Below are 19,559 nucleotides of genomic sequence, written 5' to 3'. Positions count from 1 at the left end.
AATTTTTTAGTTACGATGGCAACATCACTACAAGTTGTCTGTGAAGTAAGGTGCACACAAGCAATTTCCGTGGTGTAGCGGTTATCACGTCTGCCTAACACGCAGAAGGTCCCCGGTTCGATCCCGGGCGGAAACACTTTTTCATCACTTTAAGCAAGACTTACTAACATGCATCTGCTACCATCTGTACCCGAAACCTTCGTAATCGCCTTCACGCGTCGGACCAGAGTGTCAATTGCTCACATCAAATAAGAAATTCATTTGATATTGACGGCGAGCTTTTTGCGATCACTCAGCCACTGACGCGCGATCAGTTTGCACGAAACGCTAGGGCTCGTCCGGGATTTGAACCCGGGACCTCCTGCACCCTAAGCAGGAATCATACCCCTAGACCAACGAGCCCTGTGACACAGCGAATGCCAATTATTCCAGTCCCTCGATTTCGTCCAGTTTGCCCTGGAAGTCTCGTGTAGGCTGGCGGGATGGGGGCGGCGCGAATTCCCGGGCTATTGGCATCTACATGTAGAGCTGCCGCTGGGCGCGCACTTCCTGCTGCTAAGGAGGTGATTGTTTTTGCTGATGTGACTTGCAATAACGACTGCGCGAAACGCCGCTATCTCGTTCGGGATGCTACGGCAGACACTCTCTATTGCACCCCGAAGTCTTCTTGAGCCCTCGGCTGTGATGGGTTTCAGGTTGTCAAGAGAACTATGGTGTGTGCATGCGCGCACGAGAGAAAGGTTGAAGCGTCTTCGAGTATACAATGATGGACGCGTCGTGTCCGTCGTTTCCGTAGTGTAGCGGTTATCACGTCTGCTTCACACGCAGAAGGTCCCCGGTTCGATCCCGGGCGGGAACAGTATTTTCCTGCCTATGTCGTATTGTCCTCCAATGAGCCACGTCGTGTGTGGATCTGCTGCATGTCCCTTCGTTTTGCAAGTACCACATTTATTGAATTTTTTAGTTACGATGGCAACATCACTACAAGTTGTCTGTGAAGTAAGGTGCACACAAGCAGTTTCCGTGGTGTAGCGGTTATCACGTCTGCCTAACACGCAGAAGGTCCCCGGTTCGATCCCGGGCGGAAACACTTTTTCATCACTTTAAGCAAGACTTACTAACATGCATCTGCTACCATCTGTACCCGAAACCTTCGTAATCGCCTTCACGCGTCGGACCAGAGTGTCAATTGCTCACATCAAATAAGAAATTCATTTGATATTGACGGCGAGCTTTTTGCGATCACTCAGCCACTGACGCGCGATCAGTTTGCACGAAACGCTAGGGCTCGTCCGGGATTTGAACCCGGGACCTCCTGCACCCTAAGCAGGAATCATACCCCTAGACCAACGAGCCCTGTGACACAGCGAATGCCAATTATTCCAGTCCCTCGATTTCGTCCAGTTTGCCCTGGAAGTCTCGTGTAGGCTGGCGGGATGGGGGCGGCGCGAATTCCCGGGCTATTGGCATCTACATGTAGAGCTGCCGCTGGGCGCGCACTTCCTGCTGCTAAGGAGGTGATTGTTTTTGCTGATGTGACTTGCAATAACGACTGCGCGAAACGCCGCTATCTCGTTCGGGATGCTACGGCAGACACTCTCTATTGCACCCCGAAGTCTTCTTGAGCCCTCGGCTGTGATGGGTTTCAGGCTGTCAAGAGAACTATGGTGTGTGCATGCGCGCACGAGAGAAAGGTTGAAGCGTTTTCGAGTATACAATGATGGACGCGTCGTGTCCGTCGTTTCCGTAGTGTAGCGGTTATCACGTCTGCTTCACACGCAGAAGGTCCCCGGTTCGATCCCGGGCGGGAACAGTATTTTCCTGCCTATGTCGTATTGTCCTCCAATGAGCCACGTCGTGTGTGGATCTGCTGCATGTCCCTTCGTTTTGCAAGTACCACATTTATTGAATTTTTTAGTTACGATGGCAACATCACTACAAGTTGTCTGTGAAGTAAGGTGCACACAAGCAGTTTCCGTGGTGTAGCGGTTATCACGTCTGCCTAACACGCAGAAGGTCCCCGGTTCGATCCCGGGCGGAAACACTTTTTCATCACTTTAAGCAAGACTTACTAACATGCATCTGCTACCATCTGTACCCGAAACCTTCGTAATCGCCTTCACGCGTCGGACCAGAGTGTCAATTGCTCACATCAAATAAGAAATTCATTTGATATTGACGGCGAGCTTTTTGCGATCACTCAGCCACTGACGCGCGATCAGTTTGCACAAAACGCTAGGGCTCGTCCGGGATTTGAACCCGGGACCTCCTGCACCCTAAGCAGGAATCATACCCCTAGACCAACGAGCCCTGTGACACAGCGAATGCCAATTATTCCAGTCCCTCGATTTCGTCCAGTTTGCCCTGGAAGTCTCGTGTAGGCTGGCGGGATGGGGGCGGCGCGAATTCCCGGGCTATTGGCATCTACATGTAGAGCTGCCGCTGGGCGCGCACTTCCTGCTGCTAAGGAGGTGATTGTTTTTGCTGATGTGACTTGCAATAACGACTGCGCGAAACGCCGCTATCTCGTTCGGGATGCTACGGCAGACACTCTCTATTGCACCCCGAAGTCTTCTTGAGCCCTCGGCTGTGATGGGTTTCAGGTTGTCAAGAGAACTATGGTGTGTGCATGCGCGCACGAGAGAAAGGTTGAAGCGTCTTCGAGTATACAATGATGGACGCGTCGTGTCCGTCGTTTCCGTAGTGTAGCGGTTATCACGTCTGCTTCACACGCAGAAGGTCCCCGGTTCGATCCCGGGCGGGAACAGTATTTTCCTGCCTATGTCGTATTGTCCTCCAATGAGCCACGTCGTGTGTGGATCTGCTGCATGTCCCTTCGTTTTGCAAGTACCACATTTATTGAATTTTTTAGTTACGATGGCAACATCACTACAAGTTGTCTGTGAAGTAAGGTGCACACAAGCAGTTTCCGTGGTGTAGCGGTTATCACGTCTGCCTAACACGCAGAAGGTCCCCGGTTCGATCCCGGGCGGAAACACTTTTTCATCACTTTAAGCAAGACTTACTAACATGCATCTGCTACCATCTGTACCCGAAACCTTCGTAATCGCCTTCACGCGTCGGACCAGAGTGTCAATTGCTCACATCAAATAAGAAATTCATTTGATATTGACGGCGAGCTTTTTGCGATCACTCAGCCACTGACGCGCGATCAGTTTGCACAAAACGCTAGGGCTCGTCCGGGATTTGAACCCGGGACCTCCTGCACCCTAAGCAGGAATCATACCCCTAGACCAACGAGCCCTGTGACACAGCGAATGCCAATTATTCCAGTCCCTCGATTTCGTCCAGTTTGCCCTGGAAGTCTCGTGTAGGCTGGCGGGATGGGGGCGGCGCGAATTCCCGGGCTATTGGCATCTACATGTAGAGCTGCCGCTGGGCGCGCACTTCCTGCTGCTAAGGAGGTGATTGTTTTTGCTGATGTGACTTGCAATAACGACTGCGCGAAACGCCGCTATCTCGTTCGGGATGCTACGGCAGACACTCTCTATTGCACCCCGAAGTCTTCTTGAGCCCTCGGCTGTGATGGGTTTCAGGTTGTCAAGAGAACTATGGTGTGTGCATGCGCGCACGAGAGAAAGGTTGAAGCGTCTTCGAGTATACAATGATGGACGCGTCGTGTCCGTCGTTTCCGTAGTGTAGCGGTTATCACGTCTGCTTCACACGCAGAAGGTCCCCGGTTCGATCCCGGGCGGGAACAGTATTTTCCTGCCTATGTCGTATTGTCCTCCAATGAGCCACGTCGTGTGTGGATCTGCTGCATGTCCCTTCGTTTTGCAAGTACCACATTTATTGAATTTTTTAGTTACGATGGCAACATCACTACAAGTTGTCTGTGAAGTAAGGTGCACACAAGCAGTTTCCGTGGTGTAGCGGTTATCACGTCTGCCTAACACGCAGAAGGTCCCCGGTTCGATCCCGGGCGGAAACACTTTTTCATCACTTTAAGCAAGACTTACTAACATGCATCTGCTACCATCTGTACCCGAAACCTTCGTAATCGCCTTCACGCGTCGGACCAGAGTGTCAATTGCTCACATCAAATAAGAAATTCATTTGATATTGACGGCGAGCTTTTTGCGATCACTCAGCCACTGACGCGCGATCAGTTTGCACGAAACGCTAGGGCTCGTCCGGGATTTGAACCCGGGACCTCCTGCACCCTAAGCAGGAATCATACCCCTAGACCAACGAGCCCTGTGACACAGCGAATGCCAATTATTCCAGTCCCTCGATTTCGTCCAGTTTGCCCTGGAAGTCTCGTGTAGGCTGGCGGGATGGGGGCGGCGCGAATTCCCGGGCTATTGGCATCTACATGTAGAGCTGCCGCTGGGCGCGCACTTCCTGCTGCTAAGGAGGTGATTGTTTTTGCTGATGTGACTTGCAATAACGACTGCGCGAAACGCCGCTATCTCGTTCGGGATGCTACGGCAGACACTCTCTATTGCACCCCGAAGTCTTCTTGAGCCCTCGGCTGTGATGGGTTTCAGGCTGTCAAGAGAACTATGGTGTGTGCATGCGCGCACGAGAGAAAGGTTGAAGCGTTTTCGAGTATACAATGATGGACACGTCGTGTCCGTCGTTTCCGTAGTGTAGCGGTTATCACGTCTGCTTCACACGCAGAAGGTCCCCGGTTCGATCCCGGGCGGGAACAGTATTTTCCTGCCTATGTCGTATTGTCCTCCAATGAGCCACGTCGTGTGTGGATCTGCTGCATGTCCCTTCGTTTTGCAAGTACCACATTTATTGAATTTTTTAGTTACGATGGCAACATCACTACAAGTTGTCTGTGAAGTAAGGTGCACACAAGCAATTTCCGTGGTGTAGCGGTTATCACGTCTGCCTAACACGCAGAAGGTCCCCGGTTCGATCCCGGGCGGAAACACTTTTTCATCACTTTAAGCAAGACTTACTAACATGCATCTGCTACCATCTGTACCCGAAACCTTCGTAATCGCCTTCACGCGTCGGACCAGAGTGTCAATTGCTCACATCAAATAAGAAATTCATTTGATATTGACGGCGAGCTTTTTGCGATCACTCAGCCACTGACGCGCGATCAGTTTGCACGAAACGCTAGGGCTCGTCCGGGATTTGAACCCGGGACCTCCTGCACCCTAAGCAGGAATCATACCCCTAGACCAACGAGCCCTGTGACACAGCGAATGCCAATTATTCCAGTCCCTCGATTTCGTCCAGTTTGCCCTGGAAGTCTCGTGTAGGCTGGCGGGATGGGGGCGGCGCGAATTCCCGGGCTATTGGCATCTACATGTAGAGCTGCCGCTGGGCGCGCACTTCCTGCTGCTAAGGAGGTGATTGTTTTTGCTGATGTGACTTGCAATAACGACTGCGCGAAACGCCGCTATCTCGTTCGGGATGCTACGGCAGACACTCTCTATTGCACCCCGAAGTCTTCTTGAGCCCTCGGCTGTGATGGGTTTCAGGCTGTCAAGAGAACTATGGTGTGTGCATGCGCGCACGAGAGAAAGGTTGAAGCGTTTTCGAGTATACAATGATGGACACGTCGTGTCCGTCGTTTCCGTAGTGTAGCGGTTATCACGTCTGCTTCACACGCAGAAGGTCCCCGGTTCGATCCCGGGCGGGAACAGTATTTTCCTGCCTATGTCGTATTGTCCTCCAATGAGCCACGTCGTGTGTGGATCTGCTGCATGTCCCTTCGTTTTGCAAGTACCACATTTATTGGATTTTTTAGTTACGATGGCAACATCACTACAAGTTGTCTGTGAAGTAAGGTGCACACAAGCAATTTCCGTGGTGTAGCGGTTATCACGTCTGCCTAACACGCAGAAGGTCCCCGGTTCGATCCCGGGCGGAAACACTTTTTCATCACTTTAAGCAAGACTTACTAACATGCATCTGCTACCATCTGTACCCGAAACCTTCGTAATCGCCTTCACGCGTCGGACCAGAGTGTCAATTGCTCACATCAAATAAGAAATTCATTTGATATTGACGGCGAGCTTTTTGCGATCACTCAGCCACTGACGCGCGATCAGTTTGCACGAAACGCTAGGGCTCGTCCGGGATTTGAACCCGGGACCTCCTGCACCCTAAGCAGGAATCATACCCCTAGACCAACGAGCCCTGTGACACAGCGAATGCCAATTATTCCAGTCCCTCGATTTCGTCCAGTTTGCCCTGGAAGTCTCGTGTAGGCTGGCGGGATGGGGGCGGCGCGAATTCCCGGGCTATTGGCATCTACATGTAGAGCTGCCGCTGGGCGCGCACTTCCTGCTGCTAAGGAGGTGATTGTTTTTGCTGATGTGACTTGCAATAACGACTGCGCGAAACGCCGCTATCTCGTTCGGGATGCTACGGCAGACACTCTCTATTGCACCCCGAAGTCTTCTTGAGCCCTCGGCTGTGATGGGTTTCAGGTTGTCAAGAGAACTATGGTGTGTGCATGCGCGCACGAGAGAAAGGTTGAAGCGTCTTCGAGTATACAATGATGGACGCGTCGTGTCCGTCGTTTCCGTAGTGTAGCGGTTATCACGTCTGCTTCACACGCAGAAGGTCCCCGGTTCGATCCCGGGCGGGAACAGTATTTTCCTGCCTATGTCGTATTGTCCTCCAATGAGCCACGTCGTGTGTGGATCTGCTGCATGTCCCTTCGTTTTGCAAGTACCACATTTATTGAATTTTTTAGTTACGATGGCAACATCACTACAAGTTGTCTGTGAAGTAAGGTGCACACAAGCAGTTTCCGTGGTGTAGCGGTTATCACGTCTGCCTAACACGCAGAAGGTCCCCGGTTCGATCCCGGGCGGAAACACTTTTTCATCACTTTAAGCAAGACTTACTAACATGCATCTGCTACCATCTGTACCCGAAACCTTCGTAATCGCCTTCACGCGTCGGACCAGAGTGTCAATTGCTCACATCAAATAAGAAATTCATTTGATATTGACGGCGAGCTTTTTGCGATCACTCAGCCACTGACGCGCGATCAGTTTGCACGAAACGCTAGGGCTCGTCCGGGATTTGAACCCGGGACCTCCTGCACCCTAAGCAGGAATCATACCCCTAGACCAACGAGCCCTGTGACACAGCGAATGCCAATTATTCCAGTCCCTCGATTTCGTCCAGTTTGCCCTGGAAGTCTCGTGTAGGCTGGCGGGATGGGGGCGGCGCGAATTCCCGGGCTATTGGCATCTACATGTAGAGCTGCCGCTGGGCGCGCACTTCCTGCTGCTAAGGAGGTGATTGTTTTTGCTGATGTGACTTGCAATAACGACTGCGCGAAACGCCGCTATCTCGTTCGGGATGCTACGGCAGACACTCTCTATTGCACCCCGAAGTCTTCTTGAGCCCTCGGCTGTGATGGGTTTCAGGCTGTCAAGAGAACTATGGTGTGTGCATGCGCGCACGAGAGAAAGGTTGAAGCGTTTTCGAGTATACAATGATGGACACGTCGTGTCCGTCGTTTCCGTAGTGTAGCGGTTATCACGTCTGCTTCACACGCAGAAGGTCCCCGGTTCGATCCCGGGCGGGAACAGTATTTTCCTGCCTATGTCGTATTGTCCTCCAATGAGCCACGTCGTGTGTGGATCTGCTGCATGTCCCTTCGTTTTGCAAGTACCACATTTATTGAATTTTTTAGTTACGATGGCAACATCACTACAAGTTGTCTGTGAAGTAAGGTGCACACAAGCAATTTCCGTGGTGTAGCGGTTATCACGTCTGCCTAACACGCAGAAGGTCCCCGGTTCGATCCCGGGCGGAAACACTTTTTCATCACTTTAAGCAAGACTTACTAACATGCATCTGCTACCATCTGTACCCGAAACCTTCGTAATCGCCTTCACGCGTCGGACCAGAGTGTCAATTGCTCACATCAAATAAGAAATTCATTTGATATTGACGGCGAGCTTTTTGCGATCACTCAGCCACTGACGCGCGATCAGTTTGCACGAAACGCTAGGGCTCGTCCGGGATTTGAACCCGGGACCTCCTGCACCCTAAGCAGGAATCATACCCCTAGACCAACGAGCCCTGTGACACAGCGAATGCCAATTATTCCAGTCCCTCGATTTCGTCCAGTTTGCCCTGGAAGTCTCGTGTAGGCTGGCGGGATGGGGGCGGCGCGAATTCCCGGGCTATTGGCATCTACATGTAGAGCTGCCGCTGGGCGCGCACTTCCTGCTGCTAAGGAGGTGATTGTTTTTGCTGATGTGACTTGCAATAACGACTGCGCGAAACGCCGCTATCTCGTTCGGGATGCTACGGCAGACACTCTCTATTGCACCCCGAAGTCTTCTTGAGCCCTCGGCTGTGATGGGTTTCAGGTTGTCAAGAGAACTATGGTGTGTGCATGCGCGCACGAGAGAAAGGTTGAAGCGTCTTCGAGTATACAATGATGGACGCGTCGTGTCCGTCGTTTCCGTAGTGTAGCGGTTATCACGTCTGCTTCACACGCAGAAGGTCCCCGGTTCGATCCCGGGCGGGAACAGTATTTTCCTGCCTATGTCGTATTGTCCTCCAATGAGCCACGTCGTGTGTGGATCTGCTGCATGTCCCTTCGTTTTGCAAGTACCACATTTATTGAATTTTTTAGTTACGATGGCAACATCACTACAAGTTGTCTGTGAAGTAAGGTGCACACAAGCAGTTTCCGTGGTGTAGCGGTTATCACGTCTGCCTAACACGCAGAAGGTCCCCGGTTCGATCCCGGGCGGAAACACTTTTTCATCACTTTAAGCAAGACTTACTAACATGCATCTGCTACCATCTGTACCCGAAACCTTCGTAATCGCCTTCACGCGTCGGACCAGAGTGTCAATTGCTCACATCAAATAAGAAATTCATTTGATATTGACGGCGAGCTTTTTGCGATCACTCAGCCACTGACGCGCGATCAGTTTGCACGAAACGCTAGGGCTCGTCCGGGATTTGAACCCGGGACCTCCTGCACCCTAAGCAGGAATCATACCCCTAGACCAACGAGCCCTGTGACACAGCGAATGCCAATTATTCCAGTCCCTCGATTTCGTCCAGTTTGCCCTGGAAGTCTCGTGTAGGCTGGCGGGATGGGGGCGGCGCGAATTCCCGGGCTATTGGCATCTACATGTAGAGCTGCCGCTGGGCGCGCACTTCCTGCTGCTAAGGAGGTGATTGTTTTTGCTGATGTGACTTGCAATAACGACTGCGCGAAACGCCGCTATCTCGTTCGGGATGCTACGGCAGACACTCTCTATTGCACCCCGAAGTCTTCTTGAGCCCTCGGCTGTGATGGGTTTCAGGCTGTCAAGAGAACTATGGTGTGTGCATGCGCGCACGAGAGAAAGGTTGAAGCGTTTTCGAGTATACAATGATGGACGCGTCGTGTCCGTCGTTTCCGTAGTGTAGCGGTTATCACGTCTGCTTCACACGCAGAAGGTCCCCGGTTCGATCCCGGGCGGGAACAGTATTTTCCTGCCTATGTCGTATTGTCCTCCAATGAGCCACGTCGTGTGTGGATCTGCTGCATGTCCCTTCGTTTTGCAAGTACCACATTTATTGAATTTTTTAGTTACGATGGCAACATCACTACAAGTTGTCTGTGAAGTAAGGTGCACACAAGCAGTTTCCGTGGTGTAGCGGTTATCACGTCTGCCTAACACGCAGAAGGTCCCCGGTTCGATCCCGGGCGGAAACACTTTTTCATCACTTTAAGCAAGACTTACTAACATGCATCTGCTACCATCTGTACCCGAAACCTTCGTAATCGCCTTCACGCGTCGGACCAGAGTGTCAATTGCTCACATCAAATAAGAAATTCATTTGATATTGACGGCGAGCTTTTTGCGATCACTCAGCCACTGACGCGCGATCAGTTTGCACAAAACGCTAGGGCTCGTCCGGGATTTGAACCCGGGACCTCCTGCACCCTAAGCAGGAATCATACCCCTAGACCAACGAGCCCTGTGACACAGCGAATGCCAATTATTCCAGTCCCTCGATTTCGTCCAGTTTGCCCTGGAAGTCTCGTGTAGGCTGGCGGGATGGGGGCGGCGCGAATTCCCGGGCTATTGGCATCTACATGTAGAGCTGCCGCTGGGCGCGCACTTCCTGCTGCTAAGGAGGTGATTGTTTTTGCTGATGTGACTTGCAATAACGACTGCGCGAAACGCCGCTATCTCGTTCGGGATGCTACGGCAGACACTCTCTATTGCACCCCGAAGTCTTCTTGAGCCCTCGGCTGTGATGGGTTTCAGGCTGTCAAGAGAACTATGGTGTGTGCATGCGCGCACGAGAGAAAGGTTGAAGCGTCTTCGAGTATACAATGATGGACGCGTCGTGTCCGTCGTTTCCGTAGTGTAGCGGTTATCACGTCTGCTTCACACGCAGAAGGTCCCCGGTTCGATCCCGGGCGGGAACAGTATTTTCCTGCCTATGTCGTATTGTCCTCCAATGAGCCACGTCGTGTGTGGATCTGCTGCATGTCCCTTCGTTTTGCAAGTACCACATTTATTGAATTTTTTAGTTACGATGGCAACATCACTACAAGTTGTCTGTGAAGTAAGGTGCACACAAGCAGTTTCCGTGGTGTAGCGGTTATCACGTCTGCCTAACACGCAGAAGGTCCCCGGTTCGATCCCGGGCGGAAACACTTTTTCATCACTTTAAGCAAGACTTACTAACATGCATCTGCTACCATCTGTACCCGAAACCTTCGTAATCGCCTTCACGCGTCGGACCAGAGTGTCAATTGCTCACATCAAATAAGAAATTCATTTGATATTGACGGCGAGCTTTTTGCGATCACTCAGCCACTGACGCGCGATCAGTTTGCACGAAACGCTAGGGCTCGTCCGGGATTTGAACCCGGGACCTCCTGCACCCTAAGCAGGAATCATACCCCTAGACCAACGAGCCCTGTGACACAGCGAATGCCAATTATTCCAGTCCCTCGATTTCGTCCAGTTTGCCCTGGAAGTCTCGTGTAGGCTGGCGGGATGGGGGCGGCGCGAATTCCCGGGCTATTGGCATCTACATGTAGAGCTGCCGCTGGGCGCGCACTTCCTGCTGCTAAGGAGGTGATTGTTTTTGCTGATGTGACTTGCAATAACGACTGCGCGAAACGCCGCTATCTCGTTCGGGATGCTACGGCAGACACTCTCTATTGCACCCCGAAGTCTTCTTGAGCCCTCGGCTGTGATGGGTTTCAGGCTGTCAAGAGAACTATGGTGTGTGCATGCGCGCACGAGAGAAAGGTTGAAGCGTCTTCGAGTATACAATGATGGACGCGTCGTGTCCGTCGTTTCCGTAGTGTAGCGGTTATCACGTCTGCTTCACACGCAGAAGGTCCCCGGTTCGATCCCGGGCGGGAACAGTATTTTCCTGCCTATGTCGTATTGTCCTCCAATGAGCCACGTCGTGTGTGGATCTGCTGCATGTCCCTTCGTTTTGCAAGTACCACATTTATTGAATTTTTTAGTTACGATGGCAACATCACTACAAGTTGTCTGTGAAGTAAGGTGCACACAAGCAGTTTCCGTGGTGTAGCGGTTATCACGTCTGCCTAACACGCAGAAGGTCCCCGGTTCGATCCCGGGCGGAAACACTTTTTCATCACTTTAAGCAAGACTTACTAACATGCATCTGCTACCATCTGTACCCGAAACCTTCGTAATCGCCTTCACGCGTCGGACCAGAGTGTCAATTGCTCACATCAAATAAGAAATTCATTTGATATTGACGGCGAGCTTTTTGCGATCACTCAGCCACTGACGCGCGATCAGTTTGCACGAAACGCTAGGGCTCGTCCGGGATTTGAACCCGGGACCTCCTGCACCCTAAGCAGGAATCATACCCCTAGACCAACGAGCCCTGTGACACAGCGAATGCCAATTATTCCAGTCCCTCGATTTCGTCCAGTTTGCCCTGGAAGTCTCGTGTAGGCTGGCGGGATGGGGGCGGCGCGAATTCCCGGGCTATTGGCATCTACATGTAGAGCTGCCGCTGGGCGCGCACTTCCTGCTGCTAAGGAGGTGATTGTTTTTGCTGATGTGACTTGCAATAACGACTGCGCGAAACGCCGCTATCTCGTTCGGGATGCTACGGCAGACACTCTCTATTGCACCCCGAAGTCTTCTTGAGCCCTCGGCTGTGATGGGTTTCAGGCTGTCAAGAGAACTATGGTGTGTGCATGCGCGCACGAGAGAAAGGTTGAAGCGTTTTCGAGTATACAATGATGGACACGTCGTGTCCGTCGTTTCCGTAGTGTAGCGGTTATCACGTCTGCTTCACACGCAGAAGGTCCCCGGTTCGATCCCGGGCGGGAACAGTATTTTCCTGCCTATGTCGTATTGTCCTCCAATGAGCCACGTCGTGTGTGGATCTGCTGCATGTCCCTTCGTTTTGCAAGTACCACATTTATTGAATTTTTTAGTTACGATGGCAACATCACTACAAGTTGTCTGTGAAGTAAGGTGCACACAAGCAATTTCCGTGGTGTAGCGGTTATCACGTCTGCCTAACACGCAGAAGGTCCCCGGTTCGATCCCGGGCGGAAACACTTTTTCATCACTTTAAGCAAGACTTACTAACATGCATCTGCTACCATCTGTACCCGAAACCTTCGTAATCGCCTTCACGCGTCGGACCAGAGTGTCAATTGCTCACATCAAATAAGAAATTCATTTGATATTGACGGCGAGCTTTTTGCGATCACTCAGCCACTGACGCGCGATCAGTTTGCACGAAACGCTAGGGCTCGTCCGGGATTTGAACCCGGGACCTCCTGCACCCTAAGCAGGAATCATACCCCTAGACCAACGAGCCCTGTGACACAGCGAATGCCAATTATTCCAGTCCCTCGATTTCGTCCAGTTTGCCCTGGAAGTCTCGTGTAGGCTGGCGGGATGGGGGCGGCGCGAATTCCCGGGCTATTGGCATCTACATGTAGAGCTGCCGCTGGGCGCGCACTTCCTGCTGCTAAGGAGGTGATTGTTTTTGCTGATGTGACTTGCAATAACGACTGCGCGAAACGCCGCTATCTCGTTCGGGATGCTACGGCAGACACTCTCTATTGCACCCCGAAGTCTTCTTGAGCCCTCGGCTGTGATGGGTTTCAGGTTGTCAAGAGAACTATGGTGTGTGCATGCGCGCACGAGAGAAAGGTTGAAGCGTCTTCGAGTATACAATGATGGACGCGTCGTGTCCGTCGTTTCCGTAGTGTAGCGGTTATCACGTCTGCTTCACACGCAGAAGGTCCCCGGTTCGATCCCGGGCGGGAACAGTATTTTCCTGCCTATGTCGTATTGTCCTCCAATGAGCCACGTCGTGTGTGGATCTGCTGCATGTCCCTTCGTTTTGCAAGTACCACATTTATTGAATTTTTTAGTTACGATGGCAACATCACTACAAGTTGTCTGTGAAGTAAGGTGCACACAAGCAGTTTCCGTGGTGTAGCGGTTATCACGTCTGCCTAACACGCAGAAGGTCCCCGGTTCGATCCCGGGCGGAAACACTTTTTCATCACTTTAAGCAAGACTTACTAACATGCATCTGCTACCATCTGTACCCGAAACCTTCGTAATCGCCTTCACGCGTCGGACCAGAGTGTCAATTGCTCACATCAAATAAGAAATTCATTTGATATTGACGGCGAGCTTTTTGCGATCACTCAGCCACTGACGCGCGATCAGTTTGCACGAAACGCTAGGGCTCGTCCGGGATTTGAACCCGGGACCTCCTGCACCCTAAGCAGGAATCATACCCCTAGACCAACGAGCCCTGTGACACAGCGAATGCCAATTATTCCAGTCCCTCGATTTCGTCCAGTTTGCCCTGGAAGTCTCGTGTAGGCTGGCGGGATGGGGGCGGCGCGAATTCCCGGGCTATTGGCATCTACATGTAGAGCTGCCGCTGGGCGCGCACTTCCTGCTGCTAAGGAGGTGATTGTTTTTGCTGATGTGACTTGCAATAACGACTGCGCGAAACGCCGCTATCTCGTTCGGGATGCTACGGCAGACACTCTCTATTGCACCCCGAAGTCTTCTTGAGCCCTCGGCTGTGATGGGTTTCAGGCTGTCAAGAGAACTATGGTGTGTGCATGCGCGCACGAGAGAAAGGTTGAAGCGTTTTCGAGTATACAATGATGGACACGTCGTGTCCGTCGTTTCCGTAGTGTAGCGGTTATCACGTCTGCTTCACACGCAGAAGGTCCCCGGTTCGATCCCGGGCGGGAACAGTATTTTCCTGCCTATGTCGTATTGTCCTCCAATGAGCCACGTCGTGTGTGGATCTGCTGCATGTCCCTTCGTTTTGCAAGTACCACATTTATTGAATTTTTTAGTTACGATGGCAACATCACTACAAGTTGTCTGTGAAGTAAGGTGCACACAAGCAATTTCCGTGGTGTAGCGGTTATCACGTCTGCCTAACACGCAGAAGGTCCCCGGTTCGATCCCGGGCGGAAACACTTTTTCATCACTTTAAGCAAGACTTACTAACATGCATCTGCTACCATCTGTACCCGAAACCTTCGTAATCGCCTTCACGCGTCGGACCAGAGTGTCAATTGCTCACATCAAATAAGAAATTCATTTGATATTGACGGCGAGCTTTTTGCGATCACTCAGCCACTGACGCGCGATCAGTTTGCACGAAACGCTAGGGCTCGTCCGGGATTTGAACCCGGGACCTCCTGCACCCTAAGCAGGAATCATACCCCTAGACCAACGAGCCCTGTGACACAGCGAATGCCAATTATTCCAGTCCCTCGATTTCGTCCAGTTTGCCCTGGAAGTCTCGTGTAGGCTGGCGGGATGGGGGCGGCGCGAATTCCCGGGCTATTGGCATCTACATGTAGAGCTGCCGCTGGGCGCGCACTTCCTGCTGCTAAGGAGGTGATTGTTTTTGCTGATGTGACTTGCAATAACGACTGCGCGAAACGCCGCTATCTCGTTCGGGATGCTACGGCAGACACTCTCTATTGCACCCCGAAGTCTTCTTGAGCCCTCGGCTGTGATGGGTTTCAGGTTGTCAAGAGAACTATGGTGTGTGCATGCGCGCACGAGAGAAAGGTTGAAGCGTCTTCGAGTATACAATGATGGACGCGTCGTGTCCGTCGTTTCCGTAGTGTAGCGGTTATCACGTCTGCTTCACACGCAGAAGGTCCCCGGTTCGATCCCGGGCGGGAACAGTATTTTCCTGCCTATGTCGTATTGTCCTCCAATGAGCCACGTCGTGTGTGGATCTGCTGCATGTCCCTTCGTTTTGCAAGTACCACATTTATTGAATTTTTTAGTTACGATGGCAACATCACTACAAGTTGTCTGTGAAGTAAGGTGCACACAAGCAGTTTCCGTGGTGTAGCGGTTATCACGTCTGCCTAACACGCAGAAGGTCCCCGGTTCGATCCCGGGCGGAAACACTTTTTCATCACTTTAAGCAAGACTTACTAACATGCATCTGCTACCATCTGTACCCGAAACCTTCGTAATCGCCTTCACGCGTCGGACCAGAGTGTCAATTGCTCACATCAAATAAGAAATTCATTTGATATTGACGGCGAGCTTTTTGCGATCACTCAGCCACTGACGCGCGATCAGTTTGCACGAAACGCTAGGGCTCGTCCGGGATTTGAACCCGGGACCTCCTGCACCCTAAGCAGGAATCATACCCCTAGACCAACGAGCCCTGTGACACAGCGAATGCCAATTATTCCAGTCCCTCGATTTCGTCCAGTTTGCCCTGGAAGTCTCGTGTAGGCTGGCGGGATGGGGGCGGCGCGAATTCCCGGGCTATTGGCATCTACATGTAGAGCTGCCGCTGGGCGCGCACTTCCTGCTGCTAAGGAGGTGATTGTTTTTGCTGATGTGACTTGCAATAACGACTGCGCGAAACGCCGCTATCTCGTTCGGGATGCTACGGCAGACACTCTCTATTGCACCCCGAAGTCTTCTTGAGCCCTCGGCTGTGATGGGTTTCAGGCTGTCAAGAGAACTATGGTGTGTGCATGCGCGCACGAGAGAAAGGTTGAAGCGTTTTCGAGTATACAATGATGGACGCGTCGTGTCCGTCGTTTCCGTAGTGTAGCGGTTATCACGTCTGCTTCACACGCAGAAGGTCCCCGGTTCGATCCCGGGCGGGAACAGTATTTTCCTGCCTATGTCGTATTGTCCTCCAATGAGCCACGTCGTGTGTGGATCTGCTGCATGTCCCTTCGTTTTGCAAGTACCACATTTATTGAATTTTTTAGTTACGATGGCAACATCACTACAAGTTGTCTGTGAAGTAAGGTGCACACAAGCAGTTTCCGTGGTGTAGCGGTTATCACGTCTGCCTAACACGCAGAAGGTCCCCGGTTCGATCCCGGGCGGAAACACTTTTTCATCACTTTAAGCAAGACTTACTAACATGCATCTGCTACCATCTGTACCCGAAACCTTCGTAATCGCCTTCACGCGTCGGACCAGAGTGTCAATTGCTCACATCAAATAAGAAATTCATTTGATATTGACGGCGAGCTTTTTGCGATCACTCAGCCACTGACGCGCGATCAGTTTGCACAAAACGCTAGGGCTCGTCCGGGATTTGAACCCGGGACCTCCTGCACCCTAAGCAGGAATCATACCCCTAGACCAACGAGCCCTGTGACACAGCGAATGCCAATTATTCCAGTCCCTCGATTTCGTCCAGTTTGCCCTGGAAGTCTCGTGTAGGCTGGCGGGATGGGGGCGGCGCGAATTCCCGGGCTATTGGCATCTACATGTAGAGCTGCCGCTGGGCGCGCACTTCCTGCTGCTAAGGAGGTGATTGTTTTTGCTGATGTGACTTGCAATAACGACTGCGCGAAACGCCGCTATCTCGTTCGGGATGCTACGGCAGACACTCTCTATTGCACCCCGAAGTCTTCTTGAGCCCTCGGCTGTGATGGGTTTCAGGCTGTCAAGAGAACTATGGTGTGTGCATGCGCGCACGAGAGAAAGGTTGAAGCGTCTTCGAGTATACAATGATGGACGCGTCGTGTCCGTCGTTTCCGTAGTGTAGCGGTTATCACGTCTGCTTCACACGCAGAAGGTCCCCGGTTCGATCCCGGGCGGGAACAGTATTTTCCTGCCTATGTCGTATTGTCCTCCAATGAGCCACGTCGTGTGTGGATCTGCTGCATGTCCCTTCGTTTTGCAAGTACCACATTTATTGAATTTTTTAGTTACGATGGCAACATCACTACAAGTTGTCTGTGAAGTAAGGTGCACACAAGCAGTTTCCGTGGTGTAGCGGTTATCACGTCTGCCTAACACGCAGAAGGTCCCCGGTTCGATCCCGGGCGGAAACACTTTTTCATCACTTTAAGCAAGACTTACTAACATGCATCTGCTACCATCTGTACCCGAAACCTTCGTAATCGCCTTCACGCGTCGGACCAGAGTGTCAATTGCTCACATCAAATAAGAAATTCATTTGATATTGACGGCGAGCTTTTTGCGATCACTCAGCCACTGACGCGCGATCAGTTTGCACGAAACGCTAGGGCTCGTCCGGGATTTGAACCCGGGACCTCCTGCACCCTAAGCAGGAATCATACCCCTAGACCAACGAGCCCTGTGACACAGCGAATGCCAATTATTCCAGTCCCTCGATTTCGTCCAGTTTGCCCTGGAAGTCTCGTGTAGGCTGGCGGGATGGGGGCGGCGCGAATTCCCGGGCTATTGGCATCTACATGTAGAGCTGCCGCTGGGCGCGCACTTCCTGCTGCTAAGGAGGTGATTGTTTTTGCTGATGTGACTTGCAATAACGACTGCGCGAAACGCCGCTATCTCGTTCGGGATGCTACGGCAGACACTCTCTATTGCACCCCGAAGTCTTCTTGAGCCCTCGGCTGTGATGGGTTTCAGGTTGTCAAGAGAACTATGGTGTGTGCATGCGCGCACGAGAGAAAGGTTGAAGCGTCTTCGAGTATACAATGATGGACGCGTCGTGTCCGTCGTTTCCGTAGTGTAGCGGTTATCACGTCTGCTTCACACGCAGAAGGTCCCCGGTTCGATCCCGGGCGGGAACAGTATTTTCCTGCCTATGTCGTATTGTCCTCCAATGAGCCACGTCGTGTGTGGATCTGCTGCATGTCCCTTCGTTTTGCAAGTACCACATTTATTGAATTTTTTAGTTACGATGGCAACATCACTACAAGTTGTCTGTGAAGTAAGGTGCACACAAGCAGTTTCCGTGGTGTAGCGGTTATCACGTCTGCCTAACACGCAGAAGGTCCCCGGTTCGATCCCGGGCGGAAACACTTTTTCATCACTTTAAGCAAGACTTACTAACATGCATCTGCTACCATCTGTACCCGAAACCTTCGTAATCGCCTTCACGCGTCGGACCAGAGTGTCAATTGCTCACATCAAATAAGAAATTCATTTGATATTGACGGCGAGCTTTTTGCGATCACTCAGCCACTGACGCGCGATCAGTTTGCACGAAACGCTAGGGCTCGTCCGGGATTTGAACCCGGGACCTCCTGCACCCTAAGCAGGAATCATACCCCTAGACCAACGAGCCCTGTGACACAGCGAATGCCAATTATTCCAGTCCCTCGATTTCGTCCAGTTTGCCCTGGAAGTCTCGTGTAGGCTGGCGGGATGGGGGCGGCGCGAATTCCCGGGCTATTGGCATCTACATGTAGAGCTGCCGCTGGGCGCGCACTTCCTGCTGCTAAGGAGGTGATTGTTTTTGCTGATGTGACTTGCAATAACGACTGCGCGAAACGCCGCTATCTCGTTCGGGATGCTACGGCAGACACTCTCTATTGCACCCCGAAGTCTTCTTGAGCCCTCGGCTGTGATGGGTTTCAGGTTGTCAAGAGAACTATGGTGTGTGCATGCGCGCACGAGAGAAAGGTTGAAGCGTCTTCGAGTATACAATGATGGACGCGTCGTGTCCGTCGTTTCCGTAGTGTAGCGGTTATCACGTCTGCTTCACACGCAGAAGGTCCCCGGTTCGATCCCGGGCGGGAACAGTATTTTCCTGCCTATGTCGTATTGTCCTCCAATGAGCCACGTCGTGTGTGGATCTGCTGCATGTCCCTTCGTTTTGCAAGTACCACATTTATTGAATTTTTTAGTTACGATGGCAACATCACTACAAGTTGTCTGTGAAGTAAGGTGCACACAAGCAGTTTCCGTGGTGTAGCGGTTATCACGTCTGCCTAACACGCAGAAGGTCCCCGGTTCGATCCCGGGCGGAAACACTTTTTCATCACTTTAAGCAAGACTTACTAACATGCATCTGCTACCATCTGTACCCGAAACCTTCGTAATCGCCTTCACGCGTCGGACCAGAGTGTCAATTGCTCACATCAAATAAGAAATTCATTTGATATTGACGGCGAGCTTTTTGCGATCACTCAGCCACTGACGCGCGATCAGTTTGCACGAAACGCTAGGGCTCGTCCGGGATTTGAACCCGGGACCTCCTGCACCCTAAGCAGGAATCATACCCCTAGACCAACGAGCCCTGTGACACAGCGAATGCCAATTATTCCAGTCCCTCGATTTCGTCCAGTTTGCCCTGGAAGTCTCGTGTAGGCTGGC

At 51.9% G+C, this 19,559-nt stretch overlaps 62 non-coding genes across 62 annotated transcripts; 41 read left to right on the top strand and 21 right to left on the bottom strand.

Annotated features, from left to right (window-relative positions):
• The first annotated feature begins 63 nt into the window (after nt 1–63).
• Trnav-aac (transfer RNA valine (anticodon AAC)) lies at nt 64–136 on the top strand. Its single transcript has one exon. It is a non-coding gene; the product is annotated as a tRNA-Val (tRNA).
• Nucleotides 137–330: 194 nt separating this feature from the next.
• On the bottom strand, nt 331–402 carry Trnap-agg (transfer RNA proline (anticodon AGG)). Its single transcript has one exon. It is a non-coding gene; the product is annotated as a tRNA-Pro (tRNA).
• Nucleotides 403–786: 384 nt separating this feature from the next.
• Nucleotides 787–859, top strand: Trnav-cac (transfer RNA valine (anticodon CAC)). Its single transcript has one exon. It is a non-coding gene; the product is annotated as a tRNA-Val (tRNA).
• A 158-nt stretch (nt 860–1,017) lies between these two features.
• On the top strand, nt 1,018–1,090 carry Trnav-aac (transfer RNA valine (anticodon AAC)). The gene has a single exon. It is a non-coding gene; the product is annotated as a tRNA-Val (tRNA).
• A 194-nt stretch (nt 1,091–1,284) lies between these two features.
• Nucleotides 1,285–1,356, bottom strand: Trnap-agg (transfer RNA proline (anticodon AGG)). The gene has a single exon. It is a non-coding gene; the product is annotated as a tRNA-Pro (tRNA).
• Nucleotides 1,357–1,740: 384 nt separating this feature from the next.
• On the top strand, nt 1,741–1,813 carry Trnav-cac (transfer RNA valine (anticodon CAC)). The gene has a single exon. It is a non-coding gene; the product is annotated as a tRNA-Val (tRNA).
• A 158-nt stretch (nt 1,814–1,971) lies between these two features.
• Nucleotides 1,972–2,044, top strand: Trnav-aac (transfer RNA valine (anticodon AAC)). Its single transcript has one exon. It is a non-coding gene; the product is annotated as a tRNA-Val (tRNA).
• A 194-nt stretch (nt 2,045–2,238) lies between these two features.
• On the bottom strand, nt 2,239–2,310 carry Trnap-agg (transfer RNA proline (anticodon AGG)). Its single transcript has one exon. It is a non-coding gene; the product is annotated as a tRNA-Pro (tRNA).
• Nucleotides 2,311–2,694: 384 nt separating this feature from the next.
• On the top strand, nt 2,695–2,767 carry Trnav-cac (transfer RNA valine (anticodon CAC)). Its single transcript has one exon. It is a non-coding gene; the product is annotated as a tRNA-Val (tRNA).
• A 158-nt stretch (nt 2,768–2,925) lies between these two features.
• On the top strand, nt 2,926–2,998 carry Trnav-aac (transfer RNA valine (anticodon AAC)). Its single transcript has one exon. It is a non-coding gene; the product is annotated as a tRNA-Val (tRNA).
• Nucleotides 2,999–3,192: 194 nt separating this feature from the next.
• Nucleotides 3,193–3,264, bottom strand: Trnap-agg (transfer RNA proline (anticodon AGG)). The gene has a single exon. It is a non-coding gene; the product is annotated as a tRNA-Pro (tRNA).
• A 384-nt stretch (nt 3,265–3,648) lies between these two features.
• On the top strand, nt 3,649–3,721 carry Trnav-cac (transfer RNA valine (anticodon CAC)). The gene has a single exon. It is a non-coding gene; the product is annotated as a tRNA-Val (tRNA).
• Nucleotides 3,722–3,879: 158 nt separating this feature from the next.
• Nucleotides 3,880–3,952, top strand: Trnav-aac (transfer RNA valine (anticodon AAC)). Its single transcript has one exon. It is a non-coding gene; the product is annotated as a tRNA-Val (tRNA).
• Nucleotides 3,953–4,146: 194 nt separating this feature from the next.
• Trnap-agg (transfer RNA proline (anticodon AGG)) lies at nt 4,147–4,218 on the bottom strand. The gene has a single exon. It is a non-coding gene; the product is annotated as a tRNA-Pro (tRNA).
• A 384-nt stretch (nt 4,219–4,602) lies between these two features.
• Trnav-cac (transfer RNA valine (anticodon CAC)) lies at nt 4,603–4,675 on the top strand. The gene has a single exon. It is a non-coding gene; the product is annotated as a tRNA-Val (tRNA).
• A 158-nt stretch (nt 4,676–4,833) lies between these two features.
• On the top strand, nt 4,834–4,906 carry Trnav-aac (transfer RNA valine (anticodon AAC)). The gene has a single exon. It is a non-coding gene; the product is annotated as a tRNA-Val (tRNA).
• A 194-nt stretch (nt 4,907–5,100) lies between these two features.
• Trnap-agg (transfer RNA proline (anticodon AGG)) lies at nt 5,101–5,172 on the bottom strand. Its single transcript has one exon. It is a non-coding gene; the product is annotated as a tRNA-Pro (tRNA).
• Nucleotides 5,173–5,556: 384 nt separating this feature from the next.
• Nucleotides 5,557–5,629, top strand: Trnav-cac (transfer RNA valine (anticodon CAC)). Its single transcript has one exon. It is a non-coding gene; the product is annotated as a tRNA-Val (tRNA).
• A 158-nt stretch (nt 5,630–5,787) lies between these two features.
• On the top strand, nt 5,788–5,860 carry Trnav-aac (transfer RNA valine (anticodon AAC)). The gene has a single exon. It is a non-coding gene; the product is annotated as a tRNA-Val (tRNA).
• Nucleotides 5,861–6,054: 194 nt separating this feature from the next.
• On the bottom strand, nt 6,055–6,126 carry Trnap-agg (transfer RNA proline (anticodon AGG)). Its single transcript has one exon. It is a non-coding gene; the product is annotated as a tRNA-Pro (tRNA).
• A 384-nt stretch (nt 6,127–6,510) lies between these two features.
• On the top strand, nt 6,511–6,583 carry Trnav-cac (transfer RNA valine (anticodon CAC)). Its single transcript has one exon. It is a non-coding gene; the product is annotated as a tRNA-Val (tRNA).
• Nucleotides 6,584–6,741: 158 nt separating this feature from the next.
• Nucleotides 6,742–6,814, top strand: Trnav-aac (transfer RNA valine (anticodon AAC)). Its single transcript has one exon. It is a non-coding gene; the product is annotated as a tRNA-Val (tRNA).
• A 194-nt stretch (nt 6,815–7,008) lies between these two features.
• Trnap-agg (transfer RNA proline (anticodon AGG)) lies at nt 7,009–7,080 on the bottom strand. The gene has a single exon. It is a non-coding gene; the product is annotated as a tRNA-Pro (tRNA).
• Nucleotides 7,081–7,464: 384 nt separating this feature from the next.
• Trnav-cac (transfer RNA valine (anticodon CAC)) lies at nt 7,465–7,537 on the top strand. The gene has a single exon. It is a non-coding gene; the product is annotated as a tRNA-Val (tRNA).
• A 158-nt stretch (nt 7,538–7,695) lies between these two features.
• Nucleotides 7,696–7,768, top strand: Trnav-aac (transfer RNA valine (anticodon AAC)). The gene has a single exon. It is a non-coding gene; the product is annotated as a tRNA-Val (tRNA).
• Nucleotides 7,769–7,962: 194 nt separating this feature from the next.
• On the bottom strand, nt 7,963–8,034 carry Trnap-agg (transfer RNA proline (anticodon AGG)). The gene has a single exon. It is a non-coding gene; the product is annotated as a tRNA-Pro (tRNA).
• A 384-nt stretch (nt 8,035–8,418) lies between these two features.
• On the top strand, nt 8,419–8,491 carry Trnav-cac (transfer RNA valine (anticodon CAC)). Its single transcript has one exon. It is a non-coding gene; the product is annotated as a tRNA-Val (tRNA).
• Nucleotides 8,492–8,649: 158 nt separating this feature from the next.
• On the top strand, nt 8,650–8,722 carry Trnav-aac (transfer RNA valine (anticodon AAC)). Its single transcript has one exon. It is a non-coding gene; the product is annotated as a tRNA-Val (tRNA).
• A 194-nt stretch (nt 8,723–8,916) lies between these two features.
• On the bottom strand, nt 8,917–8,988 carry Trnap-agg (transfer RNA proline (anticodon AGG)). The gene has a single exon. It is a non-coding gene; the product is annotated as a tRNA-Pro (tRNA).
• A 384-nt stretch (nt 8,989–9,372) lies between these two features.
• Nucleotides 9,373–9,445, top strand: Trnav-cac (transfer RNA valine (anticodon CAC)). Its single transcript has one exon. It is a non-coding gene; the product is annotated as a tRNA-Val (tRNA).
• Nucleotides 9,446–9,603: 158 nt separating this feature from the next.
• Trnav-aac (transfer RNA valine (anticodon AAC)) lies at nt 9,604–9,676 on the top strand. Its single transcript has one exon. It is a non-coding gene; the product is annotated as a tRNA-Val (tRNA).
• A 194-nt stretch (nt 9,677–9,870) lies between these two features.
• Trnap-agg (transfer RNA proline (anticodon AGG)) lies at nt 9,871–9,942 on the bottom strand. The gene has a single exon. It is a non-coding gene; the product is annotated as a tRNA-Pro (tRNA).
• Nucleotides 9,943–10,326: 384 nt separating this feature from the next.
• Nucleotides 10,327–10,399, top strand: Trnav-cac (transfer RNA valine (anticodon CAC)). The gene has a single exon. It is a non-coding gene; the product is annotated as a tRNA-Val (tRNA).
• Nucleotides 10,400–10,557: 158 nt separating this feature from the next.
• Trnav-aac (transfer RNA valine (anticodon AAC)) lies at nt 10,558–10,630 on the top strand. Its single transcript has one exon. It is a non-coding gene; the product is annotated as a tRNA-Val (tRNA).
• Nucleotides 10,631–10,824: 194 nt separating this feature from the next.
• Nucleotides 10,825–10,896, bottom strand: Trnap-agg (transfer RNA proline (anticodon AGG)). The gene has a single exon. It is a non-coding gene; the product is annotated as a tRNA-Pro (tRNA).
• A 384-nt stretch (nt 10,897–11,280) lies between these two features.
• Trnav-cac (transfer RNA valine (anticodon CAC)) lies at nt 11,281–11,353 on the top strand. The gene has a single exon. It is a non-coding gene; the product is annotated as a tRNA-Val (tRNA).
• A 158-nt stretch (nt 11,354–11,511) lies between these two features.
• Trnav-aac (transfer RNA valine (anticodon AAC)) lies at nt 11,512–11,584 on the top strand. Its single transcript has one exon. It is a non-coding gene; the product is annotated as a tRNA-Val (tRNA).
• A 194-nt stretch (nt 11,585–11,778) lies between these two features.
• Nucleotides 11,779–11,850, bottom strand: Trnap-agg (transfer RNA proline (anticodon AGG)). The gene has a single exon. It is a non-coding gene; the product is annotated as a tRNA-Pro (tRNA).
• Nucleotides 11,851–12,234: 384 nt separating this feature from the next.
• On the top strand, nt 12,235–12,307 carry Trnav-cac (transfer RNA valine (anticodon CAC)). The gene has a single exon. It is a non-coding gene; the product is annotated as a tRNA-Val (tRNA).
• Nucleotides 12,308–12,465: 158 nt separating this feature from the next.
• Trnav-aac (transfer RNA valine (anticodon AAC)) lies at nt 12,466–12,538 on the top strand. Its single transcript has one exon. It is a non-coding gene; the product is annotated as a tRNA-Val (tRNA).
• Nucleotides 12,539–12,732: 194 nt separating this feature from the next.
• Nucleotides 12,733–12,804, bottom strand: Trnap-agg (transfer RNA proline (anticodon AGG)). Its single transcript has one exon. It is a non-coding gene; the product is annotated as a tRNA-Pro (tRNA).
• Nucleotides 12,805–13,188: 384 nt separating this feature from the next.
• On the top strand, nt 13,189–13,261 carry Trnav-cac (transfer RNA valine (anticodon CAC)). The gene has a single exon. It is a non-coding gene; the product is annotated as a tRNA-Val (tRNA).
• Nucleotides 13,262–13,419: 158 nt separating this feature from the next.
• Trnav-aac (transfer RNA valine (anticodon AAC)) lies at nt 13,420–13,492 on the top strand. Its single transcript has one exon. It is a non-coding gene; the product is annotated as a tRNA-Val (tRNA).
• Nucleotides 13,493–13,686: 194 nt separating this feature from the next.
• On the bottom strand, nt 13,687–13,758 carry Trnap-agg (transfer RNA proline (anticodon AGG)). The gene has a single exon. It is a non-coding gene; the product is annotated as a tRNA-Pro (tRNA).
• A 384-nt stretch (nt 13,759–14,142) lies between these two features.
• Nucleotides 14,143–14,215, top strand: Trnav-cac (transfer RNA valine (anticodon CAC)). The gene has a single exon. It is a non-coding gene; the product is annotated as a tRNA-Val (tRNA).
• A 158-nt stretch (nt 14,216–14,373) lies between these two features.
• Trnav-aac (transfer RNA valine (anticodon AAC)) lies at nt 14,374–14,446 on the top strand. Its single transcript has one exon. It is a non-coding gene; the product is annotated as a tRNA-Val (tRNA).
• Nucleotides 14,447–14,640: 194 nt separating this feature from the next.
• On the bottom strand, nt 14,641–14,712 carry Trnap-agg (transfer RNA proline (anticodon AGG)). The gene has a single exon. It is a non-coding gene; the product is annotated as a tRNA-Pro (tRNA).
• A 384-nt stretch (nt 14,713–15,096) lies between these two features.
• Nucleotides 15,097–15,169, top strand: Trnav-cac (transfer RNA valine (anticodon CAC)). The gene has a single exon. It is a non-coding gene; the product is annotated as a tRNA-Val (tRNA).
• A 158-nt stretch (nt 15,170–15,327) lies between these two features.
• Trnav-aac (transfer RNA valine (anticodon AAC)) lies at nt 15,328–15,400 on the top strand. The gene has a single exon. It is a non-coding gene; the product is annotated as a tRNA-Val (tRNA).
• Nucleotides 15,401–15,594: 194 nt separating this feature from the next.
• Trnap-agg (transfer RNA proline (anticodon AGG)) lies at nt 15,595–15,666 on the bottom strand. Its single transcript has one exon. It is a non-coding gene; the product is annotated as a tRNA-Pro (tRNA).
• A 384-nt stretch (nt 15,667–16,050) lies between these two features.
• Trnav-cac (transfer RNA valine (anticodon CAC)) lies at nt 16,051–16,123 on the top strand. Its single transcript has one exon. It is a non-coding gene; the product is annotated as a tRNA-Val (tRNA).
• Nucleotides 16,124–16,281: 158 nt separating this feature from the next.
• On the top strand, nt 16,282–16,354 carry Trnav-aac (transfer RNA valine (anticodon AAC)). The gene has a single exon. It is a non-coding gene; the product is annotated as a tRNA-Val (tRNA).
• Nucleotides 16,355–16,548: 194 nt separating this feature from the next.
• On the bottom strand, nt 16,549–16,620 carry Trnap-agg (transfer RNA proline (anticodon AGG)). Its single transcript has one exon. It is a non-coding gene; the product is annotated as a tRNA-Pro (tRNA).
• A 384-nt stretch (nt 16,621–17,004) lies between these two features.
• Nucleotides 17,005–17,077, top strand: Trnav-cac (transfer RNA valine (anticodon CAC)). The gene has a single exon. It is a non-coding gene; the product is annotated as a tRNA-Val (tRNA).
• Nucleotides 17,078–17,235: 158 nt separating this feature from the next.
• On the top strand, nt 17,236–17,308 carry Trnav-aac (transfer RNA valine (anticodon AAC)). Its single transcript has one exon. It is a non-coding gene; the product is annotated as a tRNA-Val (tRNA).
• Nucleotides 17,309–17,502: 194 nt separating this feature from the next.
• Nucleotides 17,503–17,574, bottom strand: Trnap-agg (transfer RNA proline (anticodon AGG)). The gene has a single exon. It is a non-coding gene; the product is annotated as a tRNA-Pro (tRNA).
• A 384-nt stretch (nt 17,575–17,958) lies between these two features.
• Trnav-cac (transfer RNA valine (anticodon CAC)) lies at nt 17,959–18,031 on the top strand. Its single transcript has one exon. It is a non-coding gene; the product is annotated as a tRNA-Val (tRNA).
• A 158-nt stretch (nt 18,032–18,189) lies between these two features.
• Nucleotides 18,190–18,262, top strand: Trnav-aac (transfer RNA valine (anticodon AAC)). The gene has a single exon. It is a non-coding gene; the product is annotated as a tRNA-Val (tRNA).
• A 194-nt stretch (nt 18,263–18,456) lies between these two features.
• Nucleotides 18,457–18,528, bottom strand: Trnap-agg (transfer RNA proline (anticodon AGG)). Its single transcript has one exon. It is a non-coding gene; the product is annotated as a tRNA-Pro (tRNA).
• A 384-nt stretch (nt 18,529–18,912) lies between these two features.
• Trnav-cac (transfer RNA valine (anticodon CAC)) lies at nt 18,913–18,985 on the top strand. Its single transcript has one exon. It is a non-coding gene; the product is annotated as a tRNA-Val (tRNA).
• Nucleotides 18,986–19,143: 158 nt separating this feature from the next.
• On the top strand, nt 19,144–19,216 carry Trnav-aac (transfer RNA valine (anticodon AAC)). The gene has a single exon. It is a non-coding gene; the product is annotated as a tRNA-Val (tRNA).
• Nucleotides 19,217–19,410: 194 nt separating this feature from the next.
• On the bottom strand, nt 19,411–19,482 carry Trnap-agg (transfer RNA proline (anticodon AGG)). The gene has a single exon. It is a non-coding gene; the product is annotated as a tRNA-Pro (tRNA).
• Between the last annotated feature and the right edge of the window lie 77 nt (nt 19,483–19,559).

Source organism: Schistocerca nitens, chromosome 2 (assembly GCF_023898315.1).
Source record: "Schistocerca nitens isolate TAMUIC-IGC-003100 chromosome 2, iqSchNite1.1, whole genome shotgun sequence".
Taxonomy (NCBI): Eukaryota; Metazoa; Arthropoda; class Insecta; order Orthoptera; family Acrididae; genus Schistocerca; species Schistocerca nitens.
The sequence above is the reverse complement of the archived record's forward strand: the minus strand, read 5'-3'. Positions and strand labels throughout refer to the sequence as shown.